Source organism: Mustela nivalis (genome assembly GCF_964662115.1).
Source record: "Mustela nivalis genome assembly, chromosome: 3".
Taxonomy (NCBI): domain Eukaryota; kingdom Metazoa; phylum Chordata; class Mammalia; order Carnivora; family Mustelidae; genus Mustela; species Mustela nivalis.
Window position 1 is genome coordinate 174,787,998 of NC_139022.1, and position 12,243 is coordinate 174,800,240.

General features: G+C 47.1%; 1 protein-coding gene across 1 annotated transcript in view; it reads right to left on the reverse strand.

Moving 5' to 3' along the window:
- Nucleotides 1–12,243, reverse strand: part of ADCY2 (adenylate cyclase 2) — a 406,568-nt gene that overhangs the window by 197,889 nt on the left and 196,436 nt on the right. The window lies entirely within an intron of this gene.

Sequence of the window (12,243 nt, forward strand, 5' to 3'; positions counted from 1 at the left end):
CCCGTGGGCCCATGCGCCCTGTGCTGGGAGCAGGAGGAGGCGGGGTGATTCAGGGGAATGGTGTCCCGTCCCTGGAGCCCAGATCCAAGCCACATCTCCCAACAGCTGTAATGGTAGCAAAGGTGATATCCTGTTCTCCAACCCCATGATGTAGGTTCTCAGTAGGTTCTGAATACGGGTGGAAAACAGGGCTTCTCAAGCTTTCAGGAACCCATCTTGGGGACGGAGGGCAAAGCAGGACAGGGTTAGAAATGGGAAGAACAATATGACAAGATTCTCTCTGGAAAAAACACACCCCGCAGAAGAAGGGAAGGGTTGTTCAGACCAGAAGGGCCCTCCAGGTGTCCATCAAGCCCACAGATCCTGGACACAGAGACCTCCTACAGAGCCTCACCCACACTCTCACAGCAGGCCCCCAAAATGTCCTTTTAGGCAACCTCATCCTCCTCCCATAGAATGGACAATTCAAGTATTAACTCTGGGTCTTGCTCTGTGTGTGTGTGTGTGTGTGGGGGGGGGGGTGATGTGTGCACATGTGATGTGTACGCGTGTGATTGTACACAGGATCTATTTGTCATGTGTGTATGTGGTATGTGTGTGCGTGCGTGTCACATGTGCGGTGTGTGTGATCTGTATGTGTGACCCATGCATACGTACCCCTGATACATCTCTGTATGCCTTGTGGGACAGATCTGTGTCTATGCTGTGTGGTTTGCATGATGTCTGTGTGCCACACTACACGTGTAATTTACATGCACCGTGTGCAGTTTTACATGATGCATGTGAGCCATGGATACCTCTGCGAGATAAATAACGTGTCTATATGACGTGCTCGTGACCTGTGGGAGGCATGCGCGTTGCTGCTGGGCATGTGAGTGTGAGCCCTGACCCAGGGTGTGGGAGCAGGGGAGCAGCCTTCACTGCCATTTCCAAACACTTCTAACTGCAGGGGGCTCCCCTTCCTCCCGGAGCCGAACGCACACCCATCGCCTCTGTGAATGCCCGTCATGTGAGCACAGGGGCTCGCCAGTGTAGTCCTGACTCCCATCTGGGGAGGAGTCCTTCTCCAGCCGACGGGATCGATCTCGGTGCCCTTCCTCCAGCGCAATGGTAATTCAGCACTGCCGGATTCTGCTTCTCCAGAATGATCGTCTGCTTTGCTAGATTTTCCCAACCTTGTCTCTGCTGGATTTGCTCTGAAGGACGGTGCCCCAAAGAATGCAGACGACGAGGAACGCCAACACAAACCAGACTGCTCAGAATTGGAAAATGCTATCTCTTTCCTTATTAGGTACAGCTGAAATAATAACTTAGTGATTATCTAGCGGAGATTTTTCCTTTTCTCCTTAAAAAAATGCCTTCAAAGCAGAAATGTCAACATTTTAGGAAGTGGAGTCCTCCAAAATGAGAACCAAATGTAAGCAACAGAGCCTGATGACGCCATCCGCTGTCCCCGGGAGCCCCCACGGCAGGGTGTAGGGACGGAGCCTTCCCTTGCTCACCTGGAGCCACTTCTTCTACTCACAGGGACCTCAAGAGCAACAGGCGGCCTCTGCCCACTTGGAAGCCACTGGGACACCTGCTGCACACCAGCGCTGCATCTCTGAGCGACTGTCACCGGGGTGCGTCACCTCCCCCTCCAGCTCAGGCCAACAATTGGGTGGTCACACAGGCCCCCTAGGGCCCTGCCCATTGCTGGTGTGGTCACCAGGTCATCTGGTGGGCGCCTTCAGGATCACTACAGAAATCTACAAATCTGATGGATGTCCTGCATTATTTTTCTTTCAAAAGGGTGCATTCATAGAATGACTTTGTATAAAACCCAGGACACCAAAGAAACGATTCAGTTAAAATATTCTTTTCAAAAACAATCTCACAGCATTTTATTTTCTAGAAAACTATTAGGCAGAACACATGATGAAAAACCCCATCTTCAACGACGCTGGATTTGTTTTATAACATCGAACCGTCGTGACGCCTTCTTTTATCTCACTGCTCCATTTAGCGACTTTTGCATCTGCCAGAAAACAGGAGAGGGAACTCGGCCTCCCACGGGATGTCTTGGAAGAAAACAAATTGTTTAGGGTGAAAACAGCCGTGAAAAGTTTACCCTGAAGAGTCAAACCAGGCCTTGAAGTATCGGGGATCTGCGCGAGAGGCAAGAGCATTCGGCCCGGGCTCTCCCCGCTCCCCGCCCGCACCCCATGTAAGTGGGGTCCGCCAGCCACGCTGCTCAGAGATCCTCAGAACTGAGCGATCCAAGCAAGCCGTGCATCTTTCCATTCTCGCAAGAGCCCAGAAGACAAAACCGCCGGGAGCATGGACTTGTTTTATTATTTCATTTTGTAGGCAAAGGAACAGTCTACAAAGTGAAGAGACGGGAGGGCCGGTCCCCAGGCAGGTGGGGCTCTCAGGATGACTCCTGCTCCATCCCACACTGCCCAGTCCACACCGGTCAGGCAGGTGCACCCAGCACGGTCGGACTCTCTGCTGGGGCACAGGGGGGGTACGTTTAGGGAATTTCGGAAGAGATGTGCTATCCTGTAGGAAGCTCATAGTTTGCTTCCCTTTAGAGAGCATCTGTATCTTGTGCTATAAAAGCCCTTTGATCATTTAAGCTACTTTAAGTCACTGCATTTTGGAGACCACCCATTCACGGAGCTTTCAACTCCTGAGGCTGCTGTGTCTGGGTCTGTTCAAAGGAAAGTAACACAGAGGTTGAGCGATTTCTAACGGATCATGTGACCAAACGCAAAGGACCTGAGGGTTATCTCACTTGGGAGAAGAACATTCAAGTGTGTGAGTTCACTGTCCTTTAGCATTGAGAGATTTCCATGTGGCTTAGATGATCACTCAGGAACTGTGCAACTCTGAGAGCTTATAGTTTGAAGAGTTCAGACTTCCTGCTCTGAATCTGAGGGTAGGGGCTGTACGCTACCACCTGCACAGGACGGCAGATGTCCACACGTGCCAAGGACAGGCTCCTGGGAATGAGAGGAGCGGCATCACTTAAGGACATGGTTTCCCCATGAATTAAGAGCACGGGGTTGGAGGAGGAAGGATGGTAGAGCATTTGAAATAGGTCATTGGTTTAAGACAGAGCAAATCATAAATATGCAAAAACACCAATTATAAGTCAAAAGAAAATAAAAGAGATACAAGAACGTTATGAAAAGAGCTGCAAATGAATATTCAGCAAGCTTGCCGCATCTCATAAGCACCAAATTTGGCTTAAATAAAACAATGCTCTTGCTCAGGAGAGAAAACGATTGGGTAGAACTTCCGTCCGTGGAGCTCTCAAGCATGCTGTGAAGACACCCAACGCCAGCTCCTTGGCATTCCTTGTGATGTTCAAAGAATTAAATTTGCTGTATGCCCGGGCCTGAGGGTTTCTGCTTTTTATCATGTAGTGCAGACCAGAAATGCTGTGTTTGGATAATAACATCCAGCGATCCTTAAGTCATGTGTTAGAATTCTCTAACTCAAAATCCTTCCAAATGAATAGAAGGGGAGTCAGAAACAAACTCTGTTGGACTTAATGTGTGTGTGTCTCCCCAAAATTCACAGGTAGAAGCCTTCATCTCCTATGTGATGGTATTGGAGGTGGGGCTTATGGGAGAAACTTGGGTGTACGTGAGGTCATGAAGATGTGGCTCCCCTGATGGGATTAGCATCTTCACAAAGATAGGAAGAGTCCAGAGCCCTCTCTCTCCACTATGTAAAGACTCAGGGAGAAGGGGCCGTCCACAAGCCAAGAGAACTCTTACCAGGGGTGGATTTGTCAGGCACCTTGATCTGGGATGCCCTCACCTCCAAAATGGAGAAATCACTTAGTGTAGTCTGAGTCCCAGTCGGAGGTGTTCTACCAAGGCAGCCCAAGCACCTGAGCAATGGGCATTACAGGGCTCGAGTTTGAGACTGGAAGTGAAGATCAGGAGGCCACCTGACACACTGTGACATCCTATGGAAATGGCCACTGAAACCAGACGGTAGGGCTGGTTGTGACTCTTCCTGTCATTAACCTCTTTTGTATTACATCTGTTACTATTAAGTCTTTCTGAATAGCACACAGCCTGTTGTTTCTGCAGCCACATTTGGGTTGAAGGATATAGATCTCATGTGTAGATGGGGTTCAGGTCCAGCATCACAGGGAGATAAAACAGGGGGGACATTTGAGACACTTGCTCATCTCAGAAGTGAGCCATCAGCTCATCATAAGCCACAAGGAAGAGATGAACCTAGAAGATACTCAAGACCTTGGTAGAAAGTTCCTTCCATAATGCAAGTCACTGAGAATGCAGCTTCCCGAGAAGGGAAAGCTGACTTAACCAAGCAGAAAACCAAACGTGTACTTCTGAGCTCAGCGTCTACAGATTTGAAATGGATGGGGATAAGGCTGCCTTGATGAACAGTTGAGAATAAGAAAAAAGAGACAAAACAGAGTTTCCAATTTTCTGAACTCTGCGGGAAAAGACTACACCAGCCTCCCACCATCGAAGACAGATAGCTCACTCCCCTTTGCACAGAGGAGGGTACTGTCACACTGTTTATTCTCTTGTCTATCTTGGACTTCAAACCCATGGAGCAATCTCAGCACTGGGGGCTCAGCTCCTCTCCACCACGGTAAGAAAGGAGACCGAGCCAATACATTATATGGGAAGGAGGGAACCACCACCACTATAACTGACATTGCACAGTTCTCTGGCATCCAAAGTGGGGACCCTCATAGCCTTTGTACTGTGACCAATTTTGCAGGCCATTTCTTCAGAGCAAGGCTACCAGATATTTCTCTCCCCACTCCCTGCGGTGTTAGCAGAGCTCCAGCTCCAATTTCAAGAGCACCTGATGACAAAGCTTGTCTCTGTCGGGTTCCAGCACTATCTCCTGTCACCCAGCCTGCTGGTACAGTGATGTTTGGATGATAACACCTGACATTTTGTTAATCACCCAATCAATGATTAACTGAACTTTGTATCTCAGCTAAAACCCACAGAAATTATTATCACCTTGGTCCTTGCCGAGTCCAAGGAATCGGAGGTTTAATTATCTCAAAGAGATTCCGCTCTGCTCATTTCAGAAACTCAAGAGATCAAATGGTCCTGGATAGTCCAAAGGGTTATTAATTACAGGTCTCGGAATCATACCAAACTTGCTCTCCCGTATGTAATGACACACACACAACAGAACACACTTTAAGTGATATGTCTTAGTGCTTTTCAAAACTTTAGAAATATGTAATTCTATACTAATAAAACTCAAATTTTACTAATCTTAAACCAGCTTTCCTAAGGATCTTCACCAAGCAATATACAACAATTTGCTTCATTCTGGTGATTTCCATGAACTTAAAAGTGAAAAAAAAATTAGCACGCTTTAGAGTTTCACTAATTTAGAGCCTCTAATTAATCTGAAGCCATGAAATCTAGCTTCCTTTAAGCACCATACAGAATTCCCTTCATTCATCGCCACTTTACGGGTGACATATTTGATACCCCTCATTAAAATTTTAAAAGTTGGTAGGTGATCAGATTCAAATAACAAGTATCACCAAGGCTATCAGACCCTTCAGTCTGTGGCTTGGATCAAGATGAAATTATAATTCTATTTCATGGCGCACATGTGAGATAAAGATTTCCTTTCAAGGAAAACAGTGCCCCAGAGGGGAGGCCCGCCTTTTGTGGGTACGTGGGGTATTTTTGCACTGATGACCTGTGACATGTTTCTGTCCCATTATAACCTACCCAACAGGAGGCAGACTTAAAATTAAATAGACCAAACACCACGCATCCTCTGATTATGACTAAGATGTCACTTTATGAAGGTACACAGACCTAAACAGAGATAGCAAATATAATGTGACAACAGAGGGACAACTGGTTAGGGAAGAGGCATGGCAACCCAGGGACGGCATGGCCAATCTTGGCTGTGAATTTAAATGTGACATTAGCGAGCGTGTTCACAGAGAGGCAACAGATTGCAAACTCCTGCAAAAACGAGACTCCAAATACAGAAGAAACACAATGGGTGCTGTGATTCAGAAGCTCTACTTTTGAACTGGAATGCCCTTTTTAGTAAGGGCAAAAAATGTTCCACAAAGTCACACTGTAATTAAAAAAAAAAAAGATAAGTCACTGCCTGGATGCATAAACAGAACCATTTGTGAATAGGAAAACAAAAAATTTCCTCTTCCAAACTAAACTTTACATGTTTCCTTAATGATACCAATTATGGCGGGGGGAGGCCTGGCAGCAACTTCTCTTTTAACAGAATAAAAGGCCAATATGAACTTAAAGACAGTCTCTCCCCGGCGTGCTCTCCCCTACTCTATAGGAAGTGATGTAATGAATGCCTCATCTCGGCGCATATTAAACCAGCACCAGCTGTGCGTGGCATTTCTGCAAGAGCATGACCAGCCCCAAATGTCTAAGGAATGTAGGTTTTAACATTTCAGTGGGTTCTCCGGTAATTTCTAAATGATCCGTCTTTAAAACTAAGTATCGTGTTGGAATGAACGGAATTGTAACCCACCAAATTCAATTCTGGCCTGAACACTGCGTTCTGTAAGGCTGCAAAGATGCATTTTTAATGCCGTTGACATGAGATCTTGATTTCTGGTCAATTTCACCCAGAGACGATGCATTAGTTTTGACCAAATCACTGAGAAGCATGTTTTGTTTTCCCAAATGACCACGAGAGTCCAGCAATTTTCCCAGGTGGCAGCATTCAAGGACCATAATCCAGAAGAGCAGACTTTGTGAAACTGTGGTGGTGTGTTGGGGCGCCATGGCGGAACATCACAGGGGGCAGTGGAAACAGCAGACATCGATGCTCCCACAGTTCTGGAGGCCGGAAGTCAGATCCAGTATCGGTAGGTTTGGATTCCCCTGAGCCCTCTCCTCGGCTTAGAAAGGGTCTTCGTGTTTCATTCCAGCTGTGTCCCTGCACAATCTTCTCTCCACATGGCCCTGGTGTCTCCCTGTGGGCACTAATCTCTTCTTCTTGTAGGGTTTCAGGCACCTGCACCAGAGCCCACCCAAATAGCCTCCTTTTAAAACTTCATCACCTACACATGCCCCCTCTCCACAGGCAGTCACATTCGGAGGTACTGGAGGTTGGGGCTTCACCATACTAACTTTTTAGGGGTAGGGGAGGCACAATTCAGTCCGTAATAACATGATGCTGAGTTTTAAAGACAGGTTATTTAGAAATTACCAGAGAACCCACTGAAACGTTAAAACGTGCATTCCTCAGACATTTGGGGCTGGTCATTCTTTTGCAGAAATGCCACACACAGCTGGTGATGGTTTAACAGGAACAGAGATGAGACAGTCGTTACGTCACTTCATTCACCCAGCGTTATCGAGCATTCATTCATGACCAACCAAATGTTTTACCCCTTCCCCATGAAATCAATGTCATTGGGATAAGTGCAGTAAAACAAACCAAGAGAAGTCAACAAAGCAAGCAAACACAGGAGACACAGAGCCAGCTGGTCACGAGCGCGACGGTGAGCTGCCGCTATAGCTCCGAGCTCTGGGGGAGCCGAGGGTGCCGCCCATGGGTGTTCACGGCGACCTGTCTTGACGAGAGAGGGTCCTGCGGTTGAAGGAAGACTTATGATAAATGGAGCCTGCTTCTTCCAACACTATTACAAAACTTTCCTGCAAAAAATTAAACCACTAAAACCACAAATGCAGACGTTCCCAAATTTCCCTATTTCACAATGCTCAGAGTGTCTTGTGAATTTTTCATCGCATTCCTAGGCCAAAGGAAATACCGCAAAGTATTGTGTATGAAGTAGTCGTGTCCAGAAGAGTTACGTATCGTGACTTAACAACTTAGTAGTTGTTGGGGGATGACAACGACATATATATAACAATAAAATATAATATTTTTGTCTCATTCTTCGAAGACCCAGGGACTTAGGATGGGCCCTCAGTAGCCAACGTGTTCGTGGAACACTGTGAACCTTCACAGCCACTGGTGTGATTCAGCACCACCACAATCATAATTCCTGTTCTGTCTTGACTTCTTGGATTTTTGAAAATTTGAAATATCATGAGGTGCCCCCCTGGGTGCCTTGGCACACAGTTTGGAGAACCACATCCCTAATAAACTACAGTTTTGACAAAATAAGTAATTAACATGACAGAATTGAAAGTGTTCCTATAATCAGGATGGGGCACGTGCAATATTTTCTCCTTCGTAAACTCTGAAAAGGTCTACTGGATTAGACCAAAAATCTAGGAGACTGGTTGGCAGCTTATACAAAGGGGTTTGCTTCTCTTAAGTAAGCCCAACCTGAAGGTATTATGGTGCAGGTTTTTTAGAAGATCCAGCTGACAGGAGCGAACCTTGGTGGGTTTAACCTGGAGGGGTAAAGTGTTCTATGTGTCAGTTTTGTGACTGAGTCAAGGCTGAGGTAGGGGCAGAAGGAGACTGTGGCCCGGAATGCCACGTTCATGGATGCAAGAACCACACAAGAGGGAGGTAGCTGGGGGTCAAAGTTGGCAAAAATGCCCTGGGAATAGCAGGAAAAAAAGAACAAAGCCTTGTGTCATTGTCAATGGCAGGTACTTCCCTCCTCAAGCCCCTTGTCTTCCTCAGAGAGAAGCGAAGATCTACTCCACCCTGGGCCAGGGTCTCACCCAGAAAGAGGGGGAAAGTCTCTGGAAATGATAATTTGCAATGGTTTCCAAACAGCGAGCTTCACACACGCTTTTTCAGCTTGTGAGGAAAGTAAGAGAGAAAGCCCCGACCTTCATCTGGAACTGTCACGATCACATTTTAAAATGCTAGTGTTTCCAAGTCTAAGTGCATTTCTGGGATGAATTAACTTGCTTCCTGATGGTGTGAAGAAGTACTGCAAGCCAGGCAGGAAACGGAAATCCATCCAAGGCTACCAGAACTCCAAAGAACAAGTATAAAAAGTTAAGAATCTTCACTTCCACCTTCCAGTGGACACATTACATAAATAAATCTGTCCATTAAAAAGTCAAGAGTAAAATGATTCAATGACTAGTCCAGAGGTACTCATTTTTTTTTTTAAGGACCAAAATAAAGAGTGGAAATCCTAGCTGAGAAGTCATGATTTCCCCTTTATTTTGTATCGCAAATAAATCAGACCTTAACCAAGTACAGCAATATTTACTATCTCACAGTTTATTTTAGAAAAACAGCAATGCCTTTCTTTACAATTGAACAAGATTATTTGGGGCATGAAATTAAATAGAGCAGCACAAAAGTTTACTGAATGTTCAAGAAACAGAATAGTCTGAGAAGTGGTCTTTACACGAGAAAGGAGGAGAGGCAGGCCTTACGGAGCGTCCCAGGGTCCTGTGGCCCTGATGGCTGCCTCCCTCCCATCAGACAAATTAACCTGCTGTGCCTGTGAGGGGGGCACATTTCTCAAAGCTCAAGGACTTCTGCGGGCACTGCTCTGAAAGAGGCCAATGAAAAAAAACAAAACACAGGCCCAGCATCAGAACCACACGGCAGGGGAACCGAAATGGGTGAACAGTTTGACCGTAAGAATACGCATTTAAGACATTGCTTTGTTTAACTGAAATTCGACAACCAAATTCCACAAGCAGCAAGAGAAACAGTTTTTAACCACCAGGCTCAAGAGAACCACACAGACCTGGACCATCACCCTGGACCCCACCCAGCAATGGGGATTCTGGGCTCTGGTTCATTCCTGAACTTTTCCCCACAGCGAGCCAGGCTGCTTCTAACCACGCAGTAGCCTCTCCTTACCACATACAAGGCTTTCTTTGCTTCCTTCATTGTTTCTCATTTTTCCTTTGGGACCAAGTCTTAAAGCTTTGTCTACTGGAGGGGCGCCTGTGGGCTCAGACATTAAGTCACTAAGTTTCTGCCTTTGGCTCAGGCCAGGATCCCAGAGTCCTGGGATTGAGCCCCTTGTCTGACTCCCTGCTCAGTGGGGGACCTGCTTCTCCCTCTGCCTATTTGTGCTCTCTCTGTCAAATAAATACATAAAATCGTTAAAAAAAAGCGTGTCTACTTGAGCTCTTTCCACTACTTTGATCCCCGACTCCCCATTTCCCGTTTCAAACAAGACAGTAAGCCCAGCATAACGCCGAGGGTGACCCTTGCTGTTCCCTCCTCACTCCCTCCCGTGACTCCCAAGGAGGGCCTCTGAGCCGCTGGGCGCCATCGGCGGCCCAGGATGCCCACAATCCCCCCTCCTGTGGCTTCCTGGGTTCCACGCTCCCTAGGGTCCCCCTGTTCCACGGACTCCCCTGCTCTGACCCCAATGTTCCACTCTCCAGGGTGCCATGTGGGCCCCGATTTCTCCCTCCCAAGGTCATCCATGTCCGTGACTTCCTCAACACCAATTCCCAAGCCAGACCTCAGTGGGGATCTGGCTCGGAAGGCTGCTCTCGGAACGGCTGTATTTCCATTTTACCATTGGCCCGAAACTCCATCTAGGTCCTGCCCCAGGGCACGTTCAGCTTCTGGTCAGGCGCCACCTGCCACCCTGCAACTCCCCTCTGGGCCCCACCCCCTCCTCTGGGGTGGTCGGGTGTGCTCACTGCTCCATCCAGGTGTGCTCACTGCTCCATCCAGGTGTGCTCACTGCTCCATCCAGGCCTGAGGCCGTTGCTCGCAGAGCTCTCTGGGTCTCACACAGCCCCTTCCTGCTCCTCCTCCCAAGGGCGCGTGCTCCTTCTCCCAGGCCGGCTCCTCCCCGCACGTTCTCTGAGGGCCTGTCCCTCACCAGCACTACACCCAGTCATCTCCTCCAAGATCACTTGCCCCCAAACGCAGTATCTGCTTCTTGCCTGCCTCTCCAGCTCTGCTCTGTGTTCCAGGAGGGCAAGGATCCCATGTATTTTATGCCCTTATGTATATATCGGGTAATTCCTAAGGGGTCTATCATGATGTGCATCAGAGAAACATTCTTCGAATGAATGAACATACCCCTCATATCCACATGATCCACTACCTCACAACGGAGAGATCTTCATTTGTACATGGAGTAAAAATCTGTTCTCTCATTTAACAGGTGCTGCTGACAGCCTACCGTGTGCCGGGGACTGTTCAAGGGACTGGAATTTTGAGAACAAAGACAAAAATCCCTGCTTGCCCTTACGAAGCTTACATTGAAATATGATTTTTGGCCTTAGATCAATCTGCTCCTTTTTTCTGCCTTTTATATTTGGAAATAAAGCTTCATAACTGCTTTGTAAGATGGTATCCTTAATATCAGGACTGTGCTTTGGCATACAGCTAATGTCCCTGCAAGAAATCCATGCAAATGATATCAAGAATACACATGAAGAATTTGGACCCCAAATGGTCCTATCAAAGCTATCCTGGGGGGAAAAAAATGCAGACATGTGTTTTGTCACGTGAAAGAGAATGACACCTTCCTAGGCTGGCCAGATTTGACTCTGATCTGCTGGGGAAACTAAAACATCAAAAGAAAAGATGTGTGTTAAAAAGGGCAGGGTGCGTAGGTGGTAAAGATTTTAATTCTGGAAGCAGAGAAAAAGTCCAGTCCCTGATGAAAACAGGGCCGTCCAGAGCAGACGGCATCTTGTCAGCTGCTTCTCGCACCTGGCCCACCTGGCTGGTGCGTCGCCCCAGCGGACGTGCCCACTTAAGGCTTTCAGAAGTCCTGTCTTAAACCATGAGTTCTCAACAGGGCTGTATCCTTCCCCCAGCAGGCAAAAACATGGCTTCTTGGGGAAAGCAAGAAAAAGTATCTTTTTGTTTTGTTTTGTTTTGTTTTAGAGAGAGAGAGAGTGAGTGAGCATGGGGAGGTAGGGAGGAAAGGCAGGAGAGGGAGCGAGAGAATCTTAAGCGGTTTCCATGCCCAATGCAGGGCCTGATGTGGGGCTCGATCTCACAGTCTTGAGATCAGGACCCTCGTGGAAATCAACAGTCAGACACTTAACTGACCGAGCCAGCCAGGTGCCCCAAGAAATTTACTTTTTGAATGTATAATGCACAGACACGCTTACCTCACTTAAATAAATATGCAATATTCTTGTGGTACTAAAATTTCATGGCGGGGGGTTAGGAAAAAAAAAGTCTAAAAGTCAAGAAACCTTGCCTGAAACATCATTTGTGGTATCTCCGTGCTCATGGGTGGCCTCTGGATAAAGAGGCTTCTTGGTACAGAAATGGTTAAAAGATAATTTCACAACCTATCTGATCTATGACAGTCGTATCATTATTTTTCACTTTTGTTAGAGCAAGTCAGTCTCCCACGTT